Below are 21,843 nucleotides of genomic sequence, written 5' to 3' on the forward strand. Positions count from 1 at the left end.
TGCTCTCCCGCTGCGTGCAGAGACCCGCAGTGTCTCAGCATCGTCACCAAAGCAGCCAGAGGGACCCTGGGAACAGTCCAGCCACAGTCTCCGAGGACAGATGAGACTCTCCGTTCCGCCCAGGAGGTTCCACGTGGCCTCAGCCTCCCTCTGCAACAGGACCTACACCTCTCCTTCCAGGCTGCAGGGAGACAAGACCAAGCCCCCCAGGAAGCTCAAGGCCCGGGGCCGCACAGCAGCTGCTCAGTTAAAGGCCACGGGACCCTCACGCCCGGGACTTGACGCTGATGCTAGATGCAGCCAGGGCCAAGCCCCGCCCGATTCTAGAACTCTCTACAGCACTCAGCACTCACCTTATTTGGGAAGTTGACTCCTGTGCTCCCAGATCCAGCCTCTGGGCCTGACCGCCTCCCTCTGCCTCCCGTCCTCCCTCTGCTACCTGCCCCAGGGGGACCAGGAGAGGGCAGCTCCTTGAGTCTGGCAGCCTCCCAGGCTGCAGGCAGGGTCCGTAAGAGTGGGCTGAATGATTTCTCCATGGGCAGCTGCCCCGACCGATTCCTCTGAAGGTTCGATTTTGACTTTAATTTCTGGGTGTCAACAGCAAAGCCCTCCTTTACAGATTGAGGGACAAATGAGCCAGCCTGGTCCAGGGCTAACTACTGGTGCAGGGACATAGACAGGCATCATTTACAACAGTGAAAATCAGTGGGCGAGCGACAGGAGGCTGACCATGCACGCTGGAGAGAAAAATTAAGTCCACTCATTAAAAAATAGGTCGTGGTCATCAGAGGGCAGAAAAGACTGAAGCTGAGAAGCTGCCCATGATGACCCAGAACAGTCTGCACACCGGGGTCCCTTCAAGCGTGGAAAGATCCTCCCCAAACCCTCAGCAGCACATTCAAGTACCAGGGAGGGACGGGGGTGTTTTCCCTTTTAATAAATATACTTTCTAAAAGGAACAATCACTAATACTTCCAGAACAGTGACCCTCTTTAAATAAATTCAAGAAAACACTGCCCCTCGCTTAGCTTAGCCCCAGCCTGCAGTGAGTCAGGCGGCCTTCCCAGGAGCCCTCAGAGGTCCGGGGGAGCTTCCCAGGTGCCAGGAAACTGCTCTGTACGAAAGAGCCACCTCTCCTGGCTCCTACCTCACCCTGAGTCTCAGCCCGTAGCCACGTGTGGAAACAGGACAGCATCCTCTGGGAGTCCTGCCTCTGGGAGTGAGGGCCTGGCCAGGAGGCCCCAGGAAGGGCCCAAGGCAGGTTGGTGTCCTGAAAGGCTCAGGAGCAGAGCCACAACGGAGGCGTGCCACTCTTAAGTGACCGCTCTACTTCTCTTTAAAGGCCATCTTCCAATGGCTGGCCCCAGCTCTTGAGCAGAAGTTGAGTTTGTCCCAGAGTCATCTTGAAACTCAAAAAGCAAGCCCTACCCAGAGGAGACCAGGATTGCTTATTATTTCATCATTTCATTCTTTAAAAACTTCTCAAAGTGCCCCGGCGAGGACGGTTCTTCTTTCAGGCTGGCTAACGCAGTGCAAGCCCCCTCTCTCTAAGCAGGGCCTGTTTTTCTCTTGAATAGAAGGAACCGTTCTGCTGGTCTGTCTCGCTTCCTCATTGGGGACACCCAGGAACATGCGTTCCTGCTCTCCTGGTATTGGACGTGTGTCAGTCCAGCTGTGAGCCAATGGAATGGAGGCTAACAGGCTTCGCCAGGGACACGTCACATCTGCAGGAGGCTTGAGAAACCACGGCTCGTCCTTCTTTTCTCTTGTCCAGACATGAGTGTGTCTCCAAAGAGACGTCTGCCTGCCCAGCAGTGGACGGAGGCACTGTGAAGGGCAGAAGGCTCTCGGTGGCCCCAGGAAACACACTGGAAGGAATCCACAGGGTTGCTGCTTGGGACACGGAAAACAGAGGACCCAAGTCACCATCGATGGCAGGATGAAGGTCCAAGGTCACCTGGGCCTGTGGCGCCCCACCCCATTACAAGGACAGTGTCCAGCTCTGAGCTTTCTCCACCTCTCTGGGGTGCTGGACCTTCAGAAGCCTTTGGGTGAACGAAGGATTCTGCACAGAGGGACCCCTTTCTTTGTCTCACCTCAACATGACCCAAAAATAGATGAGCAACCTATTTAGCAGAAAAATTCAGTGTCCAGACGCCACGGCTGGCGTGGAACTCTGCCCCGGTTGGGATAAGCCAAGAAGGCACAGCAAGGGCCACCCTACACAGCCGCAGCGTGGGCACCGCCACCCTGGGTGTCAACGCCACCCTGGGGGTCAACGCCCACCACACGCCCTCACCACCAGGGGGCGACCCGCGAGTTCACACTGAGCCACGAACAGCCCTCCTGGTGCCCGGTACTTCCTCTGAAGAAAGAGTCCCTCTCTGACCCTACTTTATGGAGTCCTTATGAGCTTAGAGTAATGGCAGTTTTTAAATCTGTGCCCTTTTGGAGTTTTCCCAGGCCCTCCCTCTCTGCCAGAAGAGGCACATTTCACTCTTCCCCAGTCCTCCTGAGTCTCCTCTGGAAACCGAAAGCTGGGAACTGTCTACTGTGACCTTCGGAGTCTCTGGCACACGGTTTCCTATTCTCATTTTCTTCCTGGGCCCCCATCTCCAGAAACAGCAACAGTGGATGGACTCGGGGCCCGGCGCCCTGTGCAGCAAGGGCCCAGAGAGGTGAGGAGGAATAAGAACAGGTCAGGAGTGGAGACCCAGATGCCTGGCCCCCTGGCTCCAGGCTCAGCTCTGCCCGTCCTGGGCACACAGCTGGCTTGTCCTGTGGGCAGCAACTGGGTTTTCCCACTGGGCTGTTGAGAGAGATGATCAGATAAAACCCCAAAGGTTCTTTCCAGCCCAGGTCAGGACTCTTGACTGCTAGTTGCCCCCAAGTGCTGAGGACCAACATGAGCACAGAACAGGCTGGAACGGGGCCAAGGTCTGGTGGTGGGGTGAGAATCGAGGATCCAAGCGCTCCCCAGACAGGGGGGGCGGGGGGCGGGCGTGCAGTTGGAGGGTCCTGCTGTGCAGCAAGAGCCACCCTGAGCCTGGTGCCAGCCAGACCTGAGGGTGTGAGGTTCAAGCCAACTGCAAAGAGGTAACCAAAGCCGTGGTTGGCAGAGAAGGCACTGTCCTCTCCAAGTGGCAGATCCCTCAGAGCACGTCTAAATCCTTCTAAATCTCACGCTGTGCAGAGACGGCCAAGAAAAATGTGTCCACTGGCATTACAGCATGAACCTCAGAGGAGAGGTAGCTGGGCACAGGACCGCCAGCCAGGGAGTGACGGCGGATAACGGGAGGTTCAGGAGACACGGAGAAAAGTGCCCACAGGGAAACTGTGACGTTGATTATTAAGTTGCAAAAGATTTGAAGCCCAGATAAATAACCATGAGCCAATATGGGCCAAGGAAAGAATGACTTGTGTGATGGCAGAAGGCAAATCCTTCCATTAATACTTATAAACAGGCTTTTTAATAATTTCTCCCAAAGAAACTTGAGGGCAAGTCCTCAGTGCAGCCCACGGGCGGGAGGCAGGGGCTGGCTTGAAGCCTCTGGGCATCTCTCCAGGTTCCCAGGGAACAGAGACTGTGTTGGCACGGAGGGGAGGCCCAGCAGACCCCAGGTCCCAGCAGCCATGCTGTGGGTTCCTGCTGTTTCTGATGTGACAGATGAATGTCCCAGATAGTTCTTTTGGGGTAGGGAAGTGAGGAGGTCTTAAAAAACCTGAAGGAGAATCCCACCACAAACCCATCCATTCCTCCAGATAACACTGCGTGAGCACCTGCTGTCTGCCCAGCTAGAACCAGGAACAAAGCTGGCCGCTGGACACTGGGCAGGACAAGGGCACCAGGCGGCTACAGGTGCAGGCAGGCTCATCAGAGCTTCCAGAGGAGGAGGCAGACCGTGTCTGGTGCCTAAAGAACAGAGCTATGATCTGTGGCTGGGCCTGGGGAGGAGGACTCACTGATGCTGTTCTTGGGGGCGATGGCAGAGACGCTGGGTGGTGGCTGTAGAGACGGGCATGACCAGAACACACAGGAACTTAGTTAGCTGGCCATGGGGGCCACGGAGGGAGAGGGCCCAGGGAGAACTGCAGGCAGAGGGACCCCGAGCCACATCTGCCAAGGGGAGAAGGCACCGCAGGTGGCCACGGGCAGCCTGAGGCCTGGAGCCTGCCCCCTGTGCCCACCCTCCCTGTGAGGCCTGGGGCTGTGAGAGGGAATTTCTTTAAGTAGAGTCCCAACAGAAAGAGGCTCGGCCTCTGGGAGTCCCTTGGTCCCCCCCAGGGGAAGTGGGGCAAGGCCCTGCCTCCCCCATCGCACTGACTACACTCTGGTGCCGTGTTCCCCCTGTGTCCCCTGCTCCCAGCCTCTCCTCTCCCTCCCTCCCTCCAGGTGGCCATCCTGCCCGGTGCCAGCTTCCAACTCTTGGGCTCTGCGCATGCTCCTTGGGGACCAGCCTCCTTGACACTGGGCCTCTCGGCGGCCTCTCAGGCACCTGTTTCCTCTGCCTGCACCTTGAGCCTCAGAGCTCATCAGGTGGTTTCGCGGCTGTCCTGGCCAGGAACCCTGACTCCTTTTCCCGGGGCCTCGGCAGGACATTAGGGAAGTGAGAGGCACAGTCCTGCAGCAAAGCAGAAGTGAACTTTGAGGGCCTGGAGCAAGACTCCTGAGGCTCAGAGTTTAACCTGGAAGCTTTCCCTTCTGGTGAGCGTGGCCAGGCCTCCTGTGGGACGGGTGCCTGAAGGCAGCAGGAGGTCCCCACATGGTCCCCAGGGCACGCCTGACCCAGGTCACACCAGCACTACCAGGAGCCCTCAGCCCAGAGCTGAGACAGCACTGCAGCGGTGCTCCGCGCAGCTGGCCAGGGGCCTCGACATGGCCACTGCGAGGGTGGCCTCTCCCACAGCCCCCCCCCCCGGCATTTCCAAGTGTGGAAGACAGAAGGACCTTACATCAAAGCCAGGAACCAGGAAGCTGCGGCCGGAGGACAGCCTGGGCCAGGTAGCCAGACCCTGACCTTTAAAGATAAGAAATCTGTACCTACACTAAGGACATAAGTGAAAAACAAAACAAGGATATTGGCTTTAGGGGTGGCCCACGTCTTCTGTTTTGGTTTTTCGTGTTTGTTTTGTGTTTGCTGTTGTTGAGCTCTTCTGTACGTTGGATATTAATCCCTTGTCAAATGCACAGATTCCCTCCCACCCACAGATGGTCTCTTCGGTCTGCTGATTGTTTTCTTTGCAGTCATTTGCAACACGGGTGAACCCCGAAGTTTGGACCTTAAGTGAAACAGGCCACACGTAGGAAGGTGACGCCGTGTGACCTCACTCACGGCTGGGATCTAGGAAGCCTGGCCCTGCACCAGCAGAGAGGATGATCACAGTTATCGGGGGCCAGGCAGACAGGGGCCCAAGCGCTGCCCAGAGGGCACATTATTACAGTTAGGGAGAGCATGCGTCAGAGATCTGTTCTACAGCTTGGCGCCCGCGGTTATTGATGATACATCATTTTATTTAAAAGCATGAAAAAGGCGGGGGACGTAGCTCAGTTGGTAGGGTGCTTGCCTCGCATGCGCAAGGCCCTGGGTTCAATTCCAGCACCACAAAAAAAAAAAAAAAGTGACCACCCTGGGCCACCGGGCATTTGTGCATGAGCTAGATTAAACCCCCCACAGTGCATCTGTACTTCTATCCAGCTGAATTCAGAGAAAACTTGCAACATTGTCTGTCAATTTCTAAAAATGCAAAAAAAATAAAAGCAAAACCAAGTAAAGCTGCCTCTCCCTGTTGAGACCCTGGTGGCAGAGCCCCTGCTGGTAACGAGGTTCCCCGAGTCACAAAGCATCTGTCTTCCATCAGAAGCAGAGTGTCCGCCGTCCCCACTGCGGCTGGCTGGTCATTTTGCTGGCACAGAGCCGCAGGGGATGACTGCTCCTCCTAATTGCAGTGTGGGTGCTGACGGCGCTGCTCCATCTGGAGATCTTCCCTCCCACCTAAGCGGGTGGCCCCCGGGCCCCCGGCGTCTCCGGCACCAGCGACACCAGAGCGACCTGCACTGATTTGCAAAGTGAAAATGATCCTCTACATAAAACCCGTCTCCATCTGAAAGCCGCAAGGAAGATCAGAGAGGACCCCGTGACAGGCGCCTCCCTCCCATCCTCCCGAGAGGGGAGCCACCCGGCCAGGGCTCCACAGGCGCAGCACGTGGGTGACACTAGTCACAGTTTGGGGTGGGCAGAGCCAGCTCTCGATTAGGGGCCAACACGGCACATTAGCCCCACATCAGCCCCGGTGTTCCCCGCAGAGACCCTCTCTGCTCCCCTGTGAGTAGGGTACTGTGAGGAACTTACCCCAGGAAAGGGCAGGGTCAAATGTCACCCCAGGAGGAAATCTGGCCTCAGCCCCGGGGGCCTCCCGTCTCTGTCTCCAGGAAGCGCACATCTAACGGATCGGGCATTAGAGCCATGAACCCTGAGTGCCACTTAACCTCTGACCCTATCAAATGACACCAGCAAACAGCTGGAGTCACTCACTCCCCAGTCACCCAAGGAAAGCTAAAAAGAAAGGGTGAGGGACAGAGTCTCTCCAGGTCTTGGACATTTTCCTTGTTGTTGGCATCTTTACAGCTTCCCCCCACCACCAAGACGGTCGTCATGGTAACCGATGGCTTCACCTTTAGTTGTTCCATAAATACAAAGGCTTTAACATTCTTTTTAATTTCTTCAAGCCTCGTCTTAATCATCTTCAGGTGGAAAGGTCTCCAGGCATTGGGCAGGTCTTTTAAAGTAGATTAATTGGGCTCCAACCCAGGGATCAGGCCACACCAGCCGGACAGGGGCTCTCCGGAGCAGGTCGGACCTCCCCAGGCTCTCGGGGTCGCCATCCTAGGTCGCGCTGCTGTAGGGAGAGGGAGCCACAGTGTCCTGCCCCCTGCAAAGAACCCTGCTCCCAGGTGACCTGGGGACTTCGCCCCTGCCTCTGGGGGCTGCCCACCCCTCCTGTGATGGACTCAGCCACACAAGGAGCCCTGTGTCCTAGAGGACGGTGACTTAGAACGCCTGTCACCCCCACCTCATGGCCTCTTTCCTGTGGCACTCCCAAGGCCACCTCCCTGTCCTCGGGGAACCCACACCTCAGTGACACAAATAACTCCCAAATGCACACACAGCAGCACACCTGGCAGCAGAGGGAAATGGAGCTGTGGACAGAGTCAGCGCCCTGGGCGGAGAAACAAGGGGCTCTTAGGGTGGTCAGGAAAATTCTCTGGAGGTGACACGGGGACACCCAGCCAGAGGGCAGGAGGAGCAGAGGCAGCAGAGCTGGGGCTGGAAGGGCCCTAGCCGCCCTCGGAGGGCCGGCGGTTGGGAACCTGGGTGGGACTTCCCGCTGAGGCCCTCTGGTCTGGTGCCACGCTGGCTCCAGACGGGCCCAGAGTCCCCCCAGAACGTGTTCTGAGTCGCCATCCGTTCTGGCATGTTGCCACCACCGTCCCTTGAGACGCTGCTCTGTCCTGTGCCCTCCCTGCCCCCGGGACCTCCGAGCCTTCCACTTGGGCGAGTCCTGCCCGGGCCCTCTGCCCTCTCCTCCGAGCGTCTTTCTGAAGGCTTTTCCTGCTGCAGCGCCTTCCCCTCCTCCTCAGCCTGATCTGCATGAACCCTCGGGGTCTTCTCTTGTTATTGCATTGTTCATTTACAAAATCTTCTTCCAATTCTCTTACGTCTCTAATCCCTGCCCAAATCCTCAACTTGTGCTTATTTTCTTGACGATTTTGTGGTGGTTGTGTGGTCTTGTTGGTGCTGGGGATTGAGCCCGGGGTGCTTGGCCACTGAGCCACATCCTCAGCACTTTTTAATTTTTTATTTAGAGACAGGGTCTCACTAAGTTGCTGAGGCTGGCTTTGAACTTGTGGTCCTCCTGCCCCAGCCACCCAAGCCGCTGGGATCACAAGCGTGCGCCACCGCGCCTGGCTATTTTCTTCACTGTGTGACGCATGCTCATTTAACATCCCCTATTTGGCTTCCCCATTGATGAGTTTCTTCTGCCTCTTCAATCGTCTCTCCCTCTCTCCCCCGGCCACGACTTGTCCTCCTCATGCACAGTCTTCTCACTGAGTGGCAGGTGTGGTGTAGGAGATCCAGGAGGACGTTGCTGTCTTTTTCCAGAGAGATGACATCAGCAGGCAGCTGTGGGCACCTGCAAACCCCGATCTCCATGATCAGATCTGAGGCTGGAATCATTCAAAGCCAGGTCCACTTGTTGGGAGGACCAGGCTCTTTCTCACCCCCCCCATCCCTCTGCCATCGCCCTGGGGGCTTTTCCCAAGCTGGTCCCAGGGAGCCCAGGCAAGGGGCACGGGGCCTCAGTGCCCTGCAGACCCTGAAGGACGGCCAGGGAGCTCCACCCTCCCCAGTGCCTTCTACAGCTCCGCTGGCCCCTGCTCTCTCACCCCTTAGAGAAAAGACGCCAAGGGCAGCGAGCTTACAGAGGCTCACTCTCCTTTCTGTTTCGCTCCTCTCCCAGACCTTGGCTCTGAAATCCTTCCTGCCTCGTAACTGACAAATGTCCTCAGATGTTTTAAATATCTTCCTCATTACGAGCTGTTCCCAGGAGGCAGGCTGACTTTCATTGTGTGTGTGTGATAGATTGCTGGCAAAAATAACCCAAATTCTCCACCCCTGCCTCTGAGCGTGCGCTCACACACACACACACACACACACACACACACACACACACACAGGATACATAGCAGAAAACCACACAGGACGATAGATGCCTATAAGACATCTATCTCCCACGGTTCTGCAGAGCAGGGTGCCTTGCATGGTTGGGTTCTGATGGAGGCTCTCTTCCTGGTTTATGGATGGCCACTTCTTGTGTGCTCCCGTGGCAGAGCCCAGGTCTCTTCCTCCTCCTACAAGGGCATCAGTCCACCCCGTGACCTCATCTAACCCGAAAACCTCCCATCATAGTTTGGCTCTTAAATGTCCCCCAAAGGCACATGCGTTAAAGGCTTGGTTTCCAGCCTGTGGCACTTTTGGGAGTGGTGGACCCTTTAGGAGCTGGGGTCTAGTAGAAAGGCGGGAGGTCAGTGGGTGTGTGACTTTGAAGGGGATTTGGGGACCCTGCACCCTCCTGCTCTCTTTCACCTCCCAGCTGCCATCAGTGAGCATTGATCCACTGTGCCCTCCACCATGATGCGCTGTCTCGCACAGGCCCACAGCAACAAAGCCCCCTGACCATGGACTGAAGCCTCCGAAACCATGAGCCACAAGGAACCCTTCCTCCTTTAAGTTGTTTATCTCAGGCATCTTATCATCGCAACAGACGCGCCCCCCTGGGGCCCTGCCTTCCACCCCTGGTAGTCAGGCGTTACATGGATTTGGGGGTACACACCAGTCCACACAACCCCCACGCTTGCCACTTACAGGTCATCCATGACTGCCTCCGAGCTGCAGCTGCAGAAGGCAGATGTTGTACAGAGACCAGGTGTCCCTCAAAACCTAAAATACCTACTACCCCTGTCTTCTACAGAGCAGCTGCCGGCCCTGCTCTAGCCTCCGTCCCACGCACCAGAGAGTTTGACACTCCCCTCTCCCCCGACCTCTCCTCCCTGTTCCTGCTCCTTGCTCAGCTCTGTGCCCTGCCCACTTTGTCAGAACCTGGCAGCGTCTGAGCACAGGACGGCCCAGGGAGCTCTACTGGTACTTTTTGCCAGGTGAGGAACATTTGTTAGGAGGTGGCACTTTTTAAAGAGGACAGTAAACGGCTCATGGAGAATGCAAGTCTGGAGCACCAGAGCCGCCGGGCTGCCTGGGACAGCAGGCATGGTCTGCCACGTGGACTATCCCCCAGCACTGACCGTCACTGGACGTGTGTGCGCAGCGTCTCTGTTGCTCTTCTTCCGGGAAAGAACCTCCGACCACTCACTGCATGACAGGAGGCATGCGCCCCCAAAGCGGGAGCACCTGGGCTGTGGCTCTTTCAAGAGGTCGGTGAGGGCCACTCAAGAGAACATAAGCATCCAGGTGAGCACCGTGAGAGCTGTCGAGGAGCACACGGCCGGCAGGCCACCCAGCTCTGGGAGACCCAGCAAGGCTTAACAATGGGCCTACAGACCTACACGTTTATAAGTGATGAGTCACGTTAACAAACCATTAGATTGTGTCTAACCCTCGGCCTTGATAAATATTCATTATCACAACCTGGAAAACCCGTGGCATTTGGAAGTCTGAGGCTCCCAGGACACGGCTGGAATCTGATGCCAGGGGGTAGAGTGACCCTGTCCACTAGGCCACAGCCCACCCCTGCTTTCACCTTTCTCTTCCCACCCCTCGCCCTGTCCACCTTCTGGGGAACCTCACTTGCTGTGGACGTCCAGCATTGCCTGGACAGACTGGGCTCCCCATGAACAGTGCCCCATGGCCATGCCCTGGGCCTAGGGGTGCACGGTCTGCCCAGGTCTTTCCCCAGGAGGCAGAGCCTCGGAAGCAGCAGCCCTGGGACCATGTGCGTGGGAATTCCTGCATCCAGGCCTCAGGCCCCATCTAGAAGGGGGTGGGGTCCTCTGAGCCCCGAGACTACTGCCGCAGGAGAGGCCAAGGCAGGACCCTTCTTGCCCAGGCCTCGGGCAGGACCGGAAGCTCTTGGCCACGGCCCTGTAGCCAGGCCTGCTCCTGCAGGTGCCTCACTGTAGGACAGGCTTTCCCTCAACTGTGAGGTGGATTCTCCTCCGCATCCCAGCAAGATGTCGCTCCTCACAGAAAAGGGTTTCCTAAGCTCAGTAGCACCTGGGAACAAGCAGAGGCGGCAGCTTCTTGAGCTTCCTCCCCGAGGCAGGAGGCTCCCTTCCAGGGGTGAGCAGAGCACAGCCCAGCCCCCGACTCTGACCCAGCAGATCCTGGGCAGGAGAAAAGAGCAAGAGTCAGCGGGAACCTGACTCCTAGTGGGCCACACCCCAAGGGCTGGGATGCAGAGTCTCTGGACAGGGGACCAGAAGCTGACTCTCCCAGGCAGAGAGAGAGGAGGCCCCAAGGAGAACCCCAGCCTTCAGCCGAGAAGGAGGAGGGGCGGGAGGCCCTGGGAGGCCTGGACCTACGTGAGCCTGAGGTTGGATCCACCGTGGCCTAGGCTCAGCCTGAGGAGGATAGGCCCTTCCGTGAGGGCTGGGCACTGAGCAAGCAGGTGGGCTGCAAGACACCTGGGGAGAGCAAGGGATCTCAGAAAGTTTTCCCCCGTGATAAAGAGAACCATGTGAGCAGCAGCAGTTCTGCCTCTAAAATATAAAGTCTCTCAAGGATATAAAGTTGGGGGATAGAAGAAAAACTGTGCCTGCGAGTTGCCCAGGCTCCTCCAGAACCGGCTGGACACACATTTAAAATGCAGACTACCTGCCCCACACAGACTGATCCCTCTGTCCCAGGTAAGGGCCCAAGACCATGTGTTCCCCCAAGCCCCCCAGAGACGGTTGCCCCTTCCAGGTTGAGGAAGCTCTGTGTAGACCGAGAACCCATCCATGGCACAGCGTCGTGTGTGCAGGAAACTGGTTAAACAGAGCTATGGAGGCCCAAGCACCCTGGCTGCCTCAGTGTGTGCTAGGGTTTGTAAACACAGTTGAGAAAAGGTCACCAAACTTCAGGGCCCCAGGTCCCGGTCATGAACAAAGATTCTCTCTGCTGGGTTTTAGCTTTGACTTGGCCATTAGGATGGCAGCCGTCTTGGCTGCAGGGATTCGTCGACAACCTGCAGGAATGATTTTTCTTACATCCCCCAGCTCATAACTTCTATGTGGAATCAGAAGTCATTCTTTAAAAAAATACTTTATATTATTTAGAAATTTTTTTTTAATGCATTGCCCAAGAAAAGGGAGCCCACCGTCCCCGGTGCCCACATGCACACCGAGGTGTGAGGCCGCCCATTGCAATTCAACCAGCGCCACCCAGAGGACTGGGGTGTGAGTCATCTGGGCGGCACAGAGCACCTGCAAAATGGAAAACTAAGTAAATACAGAAAGGAAACACGGATACAGCCAATGCTGCATTCGCCACCTCAGAGTTTCCAGGACGACGAATGAGGTGGAGGAGAAACAGTAAGGCTGATTCACTTCATCTTCGGCCTCTCTGGATTTGCTGTCCAAATAATCCCTACCAGACCTGCAAGCCGTACAAAAGCCTCACAGAGAAGGGCGGCAAGAGCGCCTTGGACGCGGCTTGGACAGCCAAGCTGAGATGCTGGGCCACATGCGTGTCTTTGTGTGGGTTGGGATCTGTTTTCTCTGGGTTTGGTGGATTAGCATAGCACCCAAAGTTTTCCAAAAAACGTCAGACAACTTTGCCACAGCAATTAAGCTGTCTGCCCTCTGCAAGAGGCTTGGCTCAAGGTTTCACTGAAGTTAAATATATTTTGGAAAAGAAAAAAAATTAAGGCTTTCGATGTTTGGCCTATCTGTCAATCTCAGCAACCTTAGCCTTGGAGACTCTCAAAGGAGACTTGTTGTCCCACAAGGAAAAGTTGCGCATTGGCTTGCTGAAATTTCAGAACCCCAGAAACGCTCCAAAAGTGAATTGCTCCGTGAGAAACCCTGTACCTACTCCTGGGATCGGCCACGCTCAAACTCTGCCCAAAGCCAACCCAGCCTTAAGATCAAGGCTTTTTATCATCTCCCCAAATGGCAAGTTCTTTTTAAAAACCCAGACCTGAATGTCAACTGAGTTTCCATGCCTTCCCCACAACTTCTTAGCTGACCACAGTGAAATGGAACCGTGGTGGCAGGCTGAGGGGTGCCCACAGTCTTCTATTTTCTCAGTCCAGTTTCCAGGCTAAGTTCAGGTTCACGGTGATCGGCAGCGGCCCGTGTTGAACCCAGAATGGCTTTGTATCTTTTTCTTGAGAGAAAATGTCCCCGGAACTAGAAAGGCAGAGCTGAACTTTGCCCTCTGAGGAAAAAGAGGGGGAGAGTCACAGTGCCTTCCTCATCTCCTGCCGCTCTCCAGGAGGAAAATCAAACTCCTCAGGTAGAGATCCGCCGGCTTCCACAGTTACACATCCCTACTACGCCACCGAGGGCAAGCTCTCCAACCAACAACCCGATGGCGAAATTCCCAACCATTTGACGATGGCTCCCGGGAGCTGGTGGAGGCCAGCCTGGCTCACCGCTGTCTTGGGAGGACTGTCGCTCTAGCCCACAACATGGTTACTCAGCCCGCAGAGAGACTGACCAGGCACAAATAAAATCCCAGGGGAGCAGGTAGAAAGGGCTCTGCATTAGTCCTGCAGCAGGTACAGGCTCAAGGCTGCTGAGAGCGCTCCTTCCCCAGGACAGTGGTTTGGAATATTCTCTTCCCTTCTGGACACTCACTTTTAAGACAGCCCAGACGGTCCAGTGAAGAGGGTGCCTGGTGCTGAACTGACGTGGTACTGGGGTGGTGGAGGGAACCGAGCACAGAGCTGGGGCAGACACAGGTGCAGGACAGCTCTTAACTCCACGAGGGTCACCACAGGAGAAAGATCGCTGCATTTTGCTCCAAAGATAAAGACTAAGAAAGACGGGGACCACTGGGCTTCGGGGACCAGGAAGCTGACTCCGTTCAACAGACGGAACGACTTCAAGCAAGTTGAGATGTGAGAGCAGAGAAGGTAGTCACCCCACAGCCGTGCCCTCCCTCCCGGCATCTCCATCCAGTGACACATGACATGCACAGTCCTTGGCCAGTTCTCCCAGTGCCCCCGGGAGGCAGGTCCTGAGCACCCTTCACAGATGAGGAACGGAGGCTCAGGGAGGTAGAAGCAGGACCCAAACCAGGTCCCGGAATTCAAGTCTGTTGTTTCTCTCTCTGAGTAATTAGACCGTGCCACCTGACCTGGTTAAAGGATCTGAAGTTTATGTCCCTGCCAATTGCCTGGGCAGGCAGTCCCTGGACACGGGACTGGAGGTTACGCACAGGAAACCACTCTGGTTCCTTTGGACTTCTAGAAATGGGCACGGTGTGGGTAGAAGAGGGTTCCTCTGGAGGTCAGCTGCCCTAGGTGGTTTCTGAGGGGCTTTGGAGTCGGGAATGATAGGAGCTGGGGGAGCGACGGGGTGGAGGAGTGTGCGCCTCGGGTGCCCCGGTTCCCTCCCCAGCTCCACAAATGACAGTAATGACAATGGCTGCTAAAGGAGGCGCAGACCACCTCACCCATGACCACAGGCACAAGGAGGATGGCCTAGCAGGGACAGCCTGGGGCACACTTGCCTCACTCCCCGGGAACTTCACGGCAAGCACTCTGCGAACAGAGTCACAGTTCACCAAAACAGAAGTCCTATTCATGTCCCAGGGTGCTGAGGGGAACGCGATTTCTTCTGCGGGGGTCACTCAGGGTCATCAGATGCAAGAAGTTCCCAGAATACCGTGAGGTTATGGCCATCTGCCTGGTCCATTGCTGCCACCCAACCAGCCGCAGCCCAAGCTTTGCCCCCCGTGGGACTCAGAGACCAGAGGCTTGGCTTGACCCCTGGGCAGTGGAGGGCCCTGGTGAGTAAGCACCACCTGCAGGCCACACAGCCTGAAAACACAAGACCTTCCGCGTCCTGTCTGTACGCCCCCAGAGGCACCCCAGCGTGCAGAGGTGGGTACTGTCCAAGTTGGCCCTGAACCCAGGACGCCCAGGCCAGCTGGGCCATGCCGTCATCTCCACGGCCCCTCTCCCCTCCCCACATAGCACCCCCATGGTCAGGAGGCACAGCCCTCCTGGGGGCTGACATTCCTGACCAGTGAGTCTGAAAGGAGCTTGTCCATGTCCACACGGTCCCCAGCCAGGAAGCCGTCACTCCAGATGCCAGGCTTGGGGACTCCTGGAGGGACTGGCCCCTCTGACCTGCTTGACCAACGGCCTTCTGGTGCGATGTCAGTCACCTCTAAGGCACATCTTCACAGCAGCATACAGACTAGTGCTTGGCCAAGTGGCTGCTCACCACAGCCCAGCCAAGGTGACACAGCAGCTTGACTGTCACAGCCAGCAGCCACTCACCCACAGGCAATGAGTGTGTGACTGTGCTGGGGGGACGCGGCCCCGGACCACCCCTGGGGAACAGTGCCGGGGGGGGGGGGGCTGATGTTGGAGGGGAGGGACCTGCCGGGCCTCCTGGGGTGGCGTCCAGGGAGCTACGCCTGGCCTGTCCTTCATCCGCTGCTCACTCTTTGGCGTGGGCCACTGAGGGACACCTCACCAGATATGGCCACACCATCTTGGACTTTACACCTTCCAGAAGGGTGACCCTGGACTGGCTGGTTGTGGGTGGGGCCCCTGCCCCTGTGAATCTGTGACCTCCATGGACACCAGCCCAGTGCTGGGCTCTCGAGCCTGGGCTTCCAGAATCTGGAGCCCAGGTGTTGCAGGATAGACAGGCTGGACACCGAGGGATTGGCAGGAAGCAGGTTTATTGGCCGCAGCCAGGTCCAGAGGGGAAAAGGGCTTTCGCCACAATCATTCAATCCCTCTGAACCCCTAGTTCAGAAAGTTTTGGAACTTTACACCCAGGGTGTTGGGGGGAGGGGTTCAGAGGCTCACAATCTGCAGAAGTCCACATAATAGTCGTCTTTTTTTTTTTCCTACTCTTCTGGGCATCCAACTCAGGGCAGGTTCTACAAAAATAACCCCCAAGGACGCTCTCTGTGAAAATCAGTGCTTGGGAAAGGGAGAGCTCCCCCACCGCAGCTGGACCTAACCCCTGTCTTTGGAAAGGCCTCTGTGAAGGCTTGGGTTGGTCTCCCCTATCACACTCTGCTTCTGCAAACACCCCCGCCCGGCCTGAAAAGTCTTTTGCAGAAATTTTTGCTGAGAGTCTAAGAACAATAATGGCAAGGGTTTCTGGAGAAGCTGAATTAAGATTTCTTAATGAAGTGCCGCTACACAGGCGCTGTGGCTGGAACCTGCCTTGCCCGCCTCGAGACAGGACGTTTGGTCAACAGAGTGTCGAGTGGTCGTGGGCCTTTAAGAGGTGGTCCGATCCTTAAGAAGGGTTGACACCTTTCTCGGGAACTAGGTTAGTCACCAGGAGCACACACTGTTACGCAGTTGGGGTGTCTCTGGTGGCCTGCCTTTTCCAAACACGTCCACTTGCTGCTTCCTACCGTACACTGAAATAGCACAGGCCCTCACCAGACATGGCCAGTCTCCCGGGGCCGCCACAGCACAGTGCCTGAGTGGGGTGGGGGTTCCAGCAACAGAATCTGCCCTCTCACAGTCGACCGAGGTCCAAGTCCAGGTGGGGGAAGGCGGTGCTCCCTCTGAAGGCTGCGGGAGGACCTGCTGGTCCCCTCCACTCCCAGTGCCGTCACTGGAGTCAGCCCCCACCTGGCACGGCCTTCGCCCACCCCACCCCCGTGTGGCGCATCCTATCTCCTCTCTTAAGGGCCCCCGGCATGTGGATCAGGGCTCACCCTGCCCCAGGACAGCCCCAGTCCTGACCTCGGCATCTGAGACACCCCTTCTTCCAAACCAGCTCACGTTCACGGCACCGAGGGCTAGATCCACAGCATACCTGCCAGGGGCCGCATCCAACCACGACACCCACAAAGGAACAGAAGGAGGGCCTTCCCCGGCCTCTCGGTGGCCGCAGGACAGAAGGACACTGCCCAATAATGGCATAATATTTTGAAAGAAAAGCATTTTTGACCTAAAACAGTGCAGCTAATGAAATCAGCCAAGCCAAGGAAGGAACAGCACCATTCCCATGCACACGGCTTCAGAGAACCTGCTCCACAAAGCCCTCTTTGAGAAAATCCCAGGAAAGTTGACTCTGGCAGGAAGAAAAAAAAAATGAATCCAAGGAAAAGATCAAATAAGTAAGGATCTGTATAAAATTCCCCCCCAAAAAAAAAATTGTTGTCGAAATTAGCAATGAGCCAAAAATCGTAGGTTTCCAAGCCTTGGTCAAGCTCCCTGGATCAGGGCCTGAGACGGGGCCTCTCATGGAGGGCTGGGGGGCAGGGCGTGATGGACACGCGTGGGGTCTGCTTGGGAAACCACCACTAGATGAGACCCGGAAGCGGGGGAGTTCTGGGGGTGGGAAGCCGGGAAAGGAGAGGCAAGAGGCAGGCAGAGGGCCAGGTTCTCCTGCCACTGAGGAGGCCCACAGGACTGTGGACTCCGGGCTCCCGCTGCGCTCCCCCTGTGGTCCAGGGTGGTCAGGCCCTGGACCTAAGGCTTAAATGTCTTCAGACTCTGATTCACCAGTTCCCCTTCCAGAAACTTCCCCAAAGACTCAGGTGTGTGGAATGGCACCATCACGCTGGTGATGATATCAAATCAAGCCAACCTTGTGTTCCGCCCAGGAGTTTGCTTATCTAAGCCATGGGGCACACAAGCTGGCCAGGGAGAGGGGGCCTCCCCTCAGCCAGCCCAGCTCAGGGCCCAGAGCGTCCCGCTCCCACTCCCGAGGCCTGACACTGGGCGGAACTCACCGCCAGCTGCTCCAGAGCTCTGACAACCCAAAGGCGGCAGATGGGCACCAGAGGAGACCAGGCTCAAAGACCACCCCCCAGCAGGGGCTCTCACCTCGTTCTCCCACCTGTGCCCTGGGGTCAACCAACCCCAAGCCCCGACGGGGAGGTCAGGTGCACAGAGAGCTCCAGGATCAGGAAAGGTCTCCCTGCTCTCAGCCCAGGCCCCAGCGGTTCCCTGCCAGCAGCAGGGGGTGGGTGGTGACTCGCCAGGCCACGCCTACCTCAGAGCTCCAGCAGAGCCCCCCACCTGCTCAGGCTGCCCGTCCATGTCCCAGTGGCTCCGTCCTGGGAGTCCCTCCGTAAATGGACTTTACTGAGAAGGACCTCCTTGCCATCCCAACTGAACCAAGTCCACACACCCCCAGCCCAGACGGTCTCCGTGCTGCATGTTCTGAGCGGCCCGGTGGCCTTCCTGGTACCCAGGCCGGGTTCTGGTGCCACAGGGGCTCTAAAATGTTTTTGGAGCCTCACGGGTGATTCCAACTGGCCCTTCCCTTCCCGGGCCTTGTGGACACATCGCCAGCAGCCACATGCTACCATCAGTGCTTAATGGCTTGAGAACCTGTCTTTCCCCAGTGGGAGCTCCTCAGAGACAATAGCCATGTCCATCGGGTTCTCCATAGTCCCCAGGCCCAGAAGAGGGTCTAGTATCCAGCAGTCACTCAATGTGTTCAATGGATAAACCATGTATCGTTGGGATTTTTAAATAAGCATTAACTGCTTGGTAATTACAAGTTATTCTAAAATTTTTGTAAAAATTAATCTGAAATTGACAGCAATAACTAAAATAATAAAACATTAAAAGGTCAATGGGGAATGGATATATTTCTACATCCCACACAGCACTGTAAACATGATCTTGAGCAAACAGGCAACATGTATTGAAAAGTATGAAGGTTTTCCATGCCTTCATACTTTTCAATACATTTTGCCTCTTTGCTCAAGATCATGTTTATAGTGCTATTCGGGATGTTCACAATAGCTAGACTCTGGAATCAACCTAGATGCCCTTCAATAGATGAATGGATAAAAAAATGTGGGATTTATACACAATGGAGTATTACACAGCACTAAAAAACGACAAAATCATGGATTTTGCAGGGAAATGGATGGCATTAGAGCAGATTATGCTAAGCGAAGCTAGCCAATCCTTAAAAAACAAATGCCAAATGTCTTCTCTGATATAAAGAGAGCAACTAAGAACAGAACAGGGAGGAAGAGCATGAGGAAAAGATTAACATTAAACAGAGATGAACGGGGGCAGAGAAAGGGAGAGAGAAGGGAAACTGTATGGAAATGGAAGGAGACCCTCATTGTTACACAAAATTACATATAAGAGTTTGTGAGGGGAAAGGGGAAAAAAACAAGGGAGAGAATTGAATAACAGCAGAAGGGGTAGAGAGGGAAGATGAGAGGGAAGGGGAGGGGGGATAGTAGGGGATAGGAAAGGTAGCAGAATACAACAGTTACTAATGGTATTATGTAAAAATGTGGATGTGTAACCAATGTGATTCTACAACTTGTATTTGGGGTAAAAATTGGGAGTTCATAACCCACTTGAATCAAATGTATGAAAGATGATATGTCAAGAGCTTTGTAATGTTTTGAACAACCAATAAAAAAAAGAAAAGTATGAAGGTGTTCACCCCTCGACTAAGACCCCAGTGAGGTAGTCAGAGAAGAGGGGGGGACTGTGGAAATGCCACACAGCTGGTTTCCAGAGCAGGGACTCTCCTCTGCACGGTGTATAATGGGGGAAACCGTCATTATACATCTGTCAAAACCACAGAAGGTGCAACACTAAGAGTGAATCCTCATGCAAACCGGAGACTATAGTTGGCAGTGAAATCAATACTGGATCATTTATTATGACAAAACTTTTCTCTTCCAAGATGCACAAAAATCAACTCAAAAAGTATCAAAGACTTAGGAATTAGCTCAGAAACTATGCAACTCCAGTGGGCTGGGGTTATAGCTCAGCTGGTAGAGGGCTTGCCTCACATGCACAAGGCCCTGGGTTCAATCCCCAGCACCACAAAAAAAAAAAGAAAGAAACTATGCAGCTCCTAAAAGAAAACATAGGGTCAACCCTCCAGCACACAGGCACAGGCTGGGGGTCTTTCTCAATAGGACCCCAAAGCTTAGGAAATAAAACCAAGAATTAGTAAATGGATGGCATCATGTTAGAAAGCTTCTGCACAACCCAGGGAACAATTAAAAGTGTGAAGAGAAGGGGCTGGGGCTATAGCTCAGTGGCAGAGCGCTTGCCTAGCATGTGTGAGGCACTGGGTTCGATCCTCAGCACCACATAAAAACAAAGAAAATAAAGATATTGTGTCTATCAACAACTAAAAAATTAAAAAAAAAGTGTGAAGAGAGAACCTACAAATGGGAGAAAAATCTTTGCTAACTGCTCCTACCATAGGAGATTAATATCCAAAACATAAAGAACTCAAAAAATTTTTCACACCAAAAAAAATCCAATCAACAAATGAGAAAATGAACTAAATAAGACACTTCACAAATACAAATGGTAAGTAAATATGTGAAAAAAATGTTCGACATTTTTAGCAATTAGGGAAATGCAAATAAAAACTTCACTGAGATTTCATCTCACCCCAGTCAGCATGGCGGTCTTCTAGAATACAAACAATAACAAAGAGGATGTGGAGAAAAAGGAACACTTTTTACACTATGGGGGGATTGTAAATTAGTACAGCCAGGAAGGAAATCAGACTAGGCATATGACCCAGATCTGCCTCTCCTAAGTATTAACCTTGAGGAATTAAAGTCATCTTACTATATGACGCATCCATACTCTGCATTTACAGCAGCACAAACCACAGTAACCAAACTATGGAACCAGCCTAGGTGTCCATCCATGGACAAATAAAGAAAATGGGGTATAAATACTCAATGGAATTTTATCCTGCCATAAAGAATAATTTTATGTCATTGCAGGAAAATGGATGGAACATGAGACCATTGTGTTAAGTGAAATAAGCCAAGCTCAGAGAGTCTGGGGTAGTATGTTTCCTCTCACATAGTTAGGAAAAAACCGGGGAGGGTGAAATCTATGAAAATAGAAGAGTAGAGGAAGTTACCAGGGAGAGGTTGGAGGGGAGGGAAGAGACAGGTACTGGGGAATGAGATTGACCAGATTAGGCTCTACACATGTAGGAACATGACACAATTAATCCTGATATTATGTATTATTTTGCACCAATAAAATTTTTAAGAAATAAAATGGTAAAAATAAATCACACACACACACACACTATTTATGGGGTGGGGTACTGGGGATTGAACTCAGGGGCACTTGACCACTGAGCCACATCCCCAGCCCTTTCTTTTATTTCTCACAGAGTTGCTTAGTGCCTCACTTTTTGCAGAGGTTGGCTTTGAACTCATCATCCTCCTGCCCCTGCCTCCCAAGCTGCTGGGATTACAGTCATGCCACTGTGCACGGCACGCACACTGATTTTATTTGTGACTCTGAACCCCCAAAGAAGATGGGGTCATCACCCCTCACCAGGAAGGAGCAGCAGCCTCAGGGGAAGTGGGGGAGCAGAAGGTTCCCTGCTGGTCCCTGCAGGCCAGGGATGGGGGGGAGGGTCAGGCTCCAGGGGAAGTGTCCATCACCCACTGCTCCACACTGCACTGAAAATGGCCCTCGGTGGCCGTGCTGCTAGTGGACAACACGATGGCACTGAGAGGTGCGAACAGAAGGAGGCAGGACTCCCGAAGAAGACTGAAAGTAATGCCAGGAGAGACTCTGAGGCTAAGAGGCTCCTCAGACCGTGCAAGACCTGCCAGCTGACTGTGACAGTGTGGCCCAGGTCAGAACAACCTCCTTCAATACACCAAAGTGTGGGGCTGGGGGCAGCTGACCAGCACTGAAGGGCCCAGAATTGCCGCCAACTTCTGTGCTGTCTTCTCTGCAGACACCTTGGGGGGCCTGGACCCCGGACAGAGGACAGGGGCTCAACCTCAGCCTGTACACCACCTCTCGGGGCACCACCATGGCACCAGCGAGTCCTGGCTGATGACAAGAGTTTGCCACTCAGAAGAGACCTTGAAAAATGGCTTGGGCTGGCTCCCCCCGCTGCGGGAAGCTGCCCATGACTCACCAGTCCTCGGCTCTGCTCAGCTGACCACTGGTGGGCAGCAGGCTGGCCCTTAGAAGGCTGTGGGGTCCCCTACATGCTCCCGGAGAAGAACAGAGTGGAGGATGTGTGGTTCCTGTCACCTGCCGCGTCACTTGGTCCTGTCACCTGCCGCGTCACTTGGTCCCGTCACCCACCTTCAAACATTCTCAGGGCAGGTAGAAGTGACCCATTACAAAAGAGTGGCCCTAGCA

The sequence above is a fragment of the Ictidomys tridecemlineatus genome, chromosome 3 (assembly GCF_052094955.1).
Source record: "Ictidomys tridecemlineatus isolate mIctTri1 chromosome 3, mIctTri1.hap1, whole genome shotgun sequence".
Taxonomy (NCBI): domain Eukaryota; kingdom Metazoa; phylum Chordata; class Mammalia; order Rodentia; family Sciuridae; genus Ictidomys; species Ictidomys tridecemlineatus.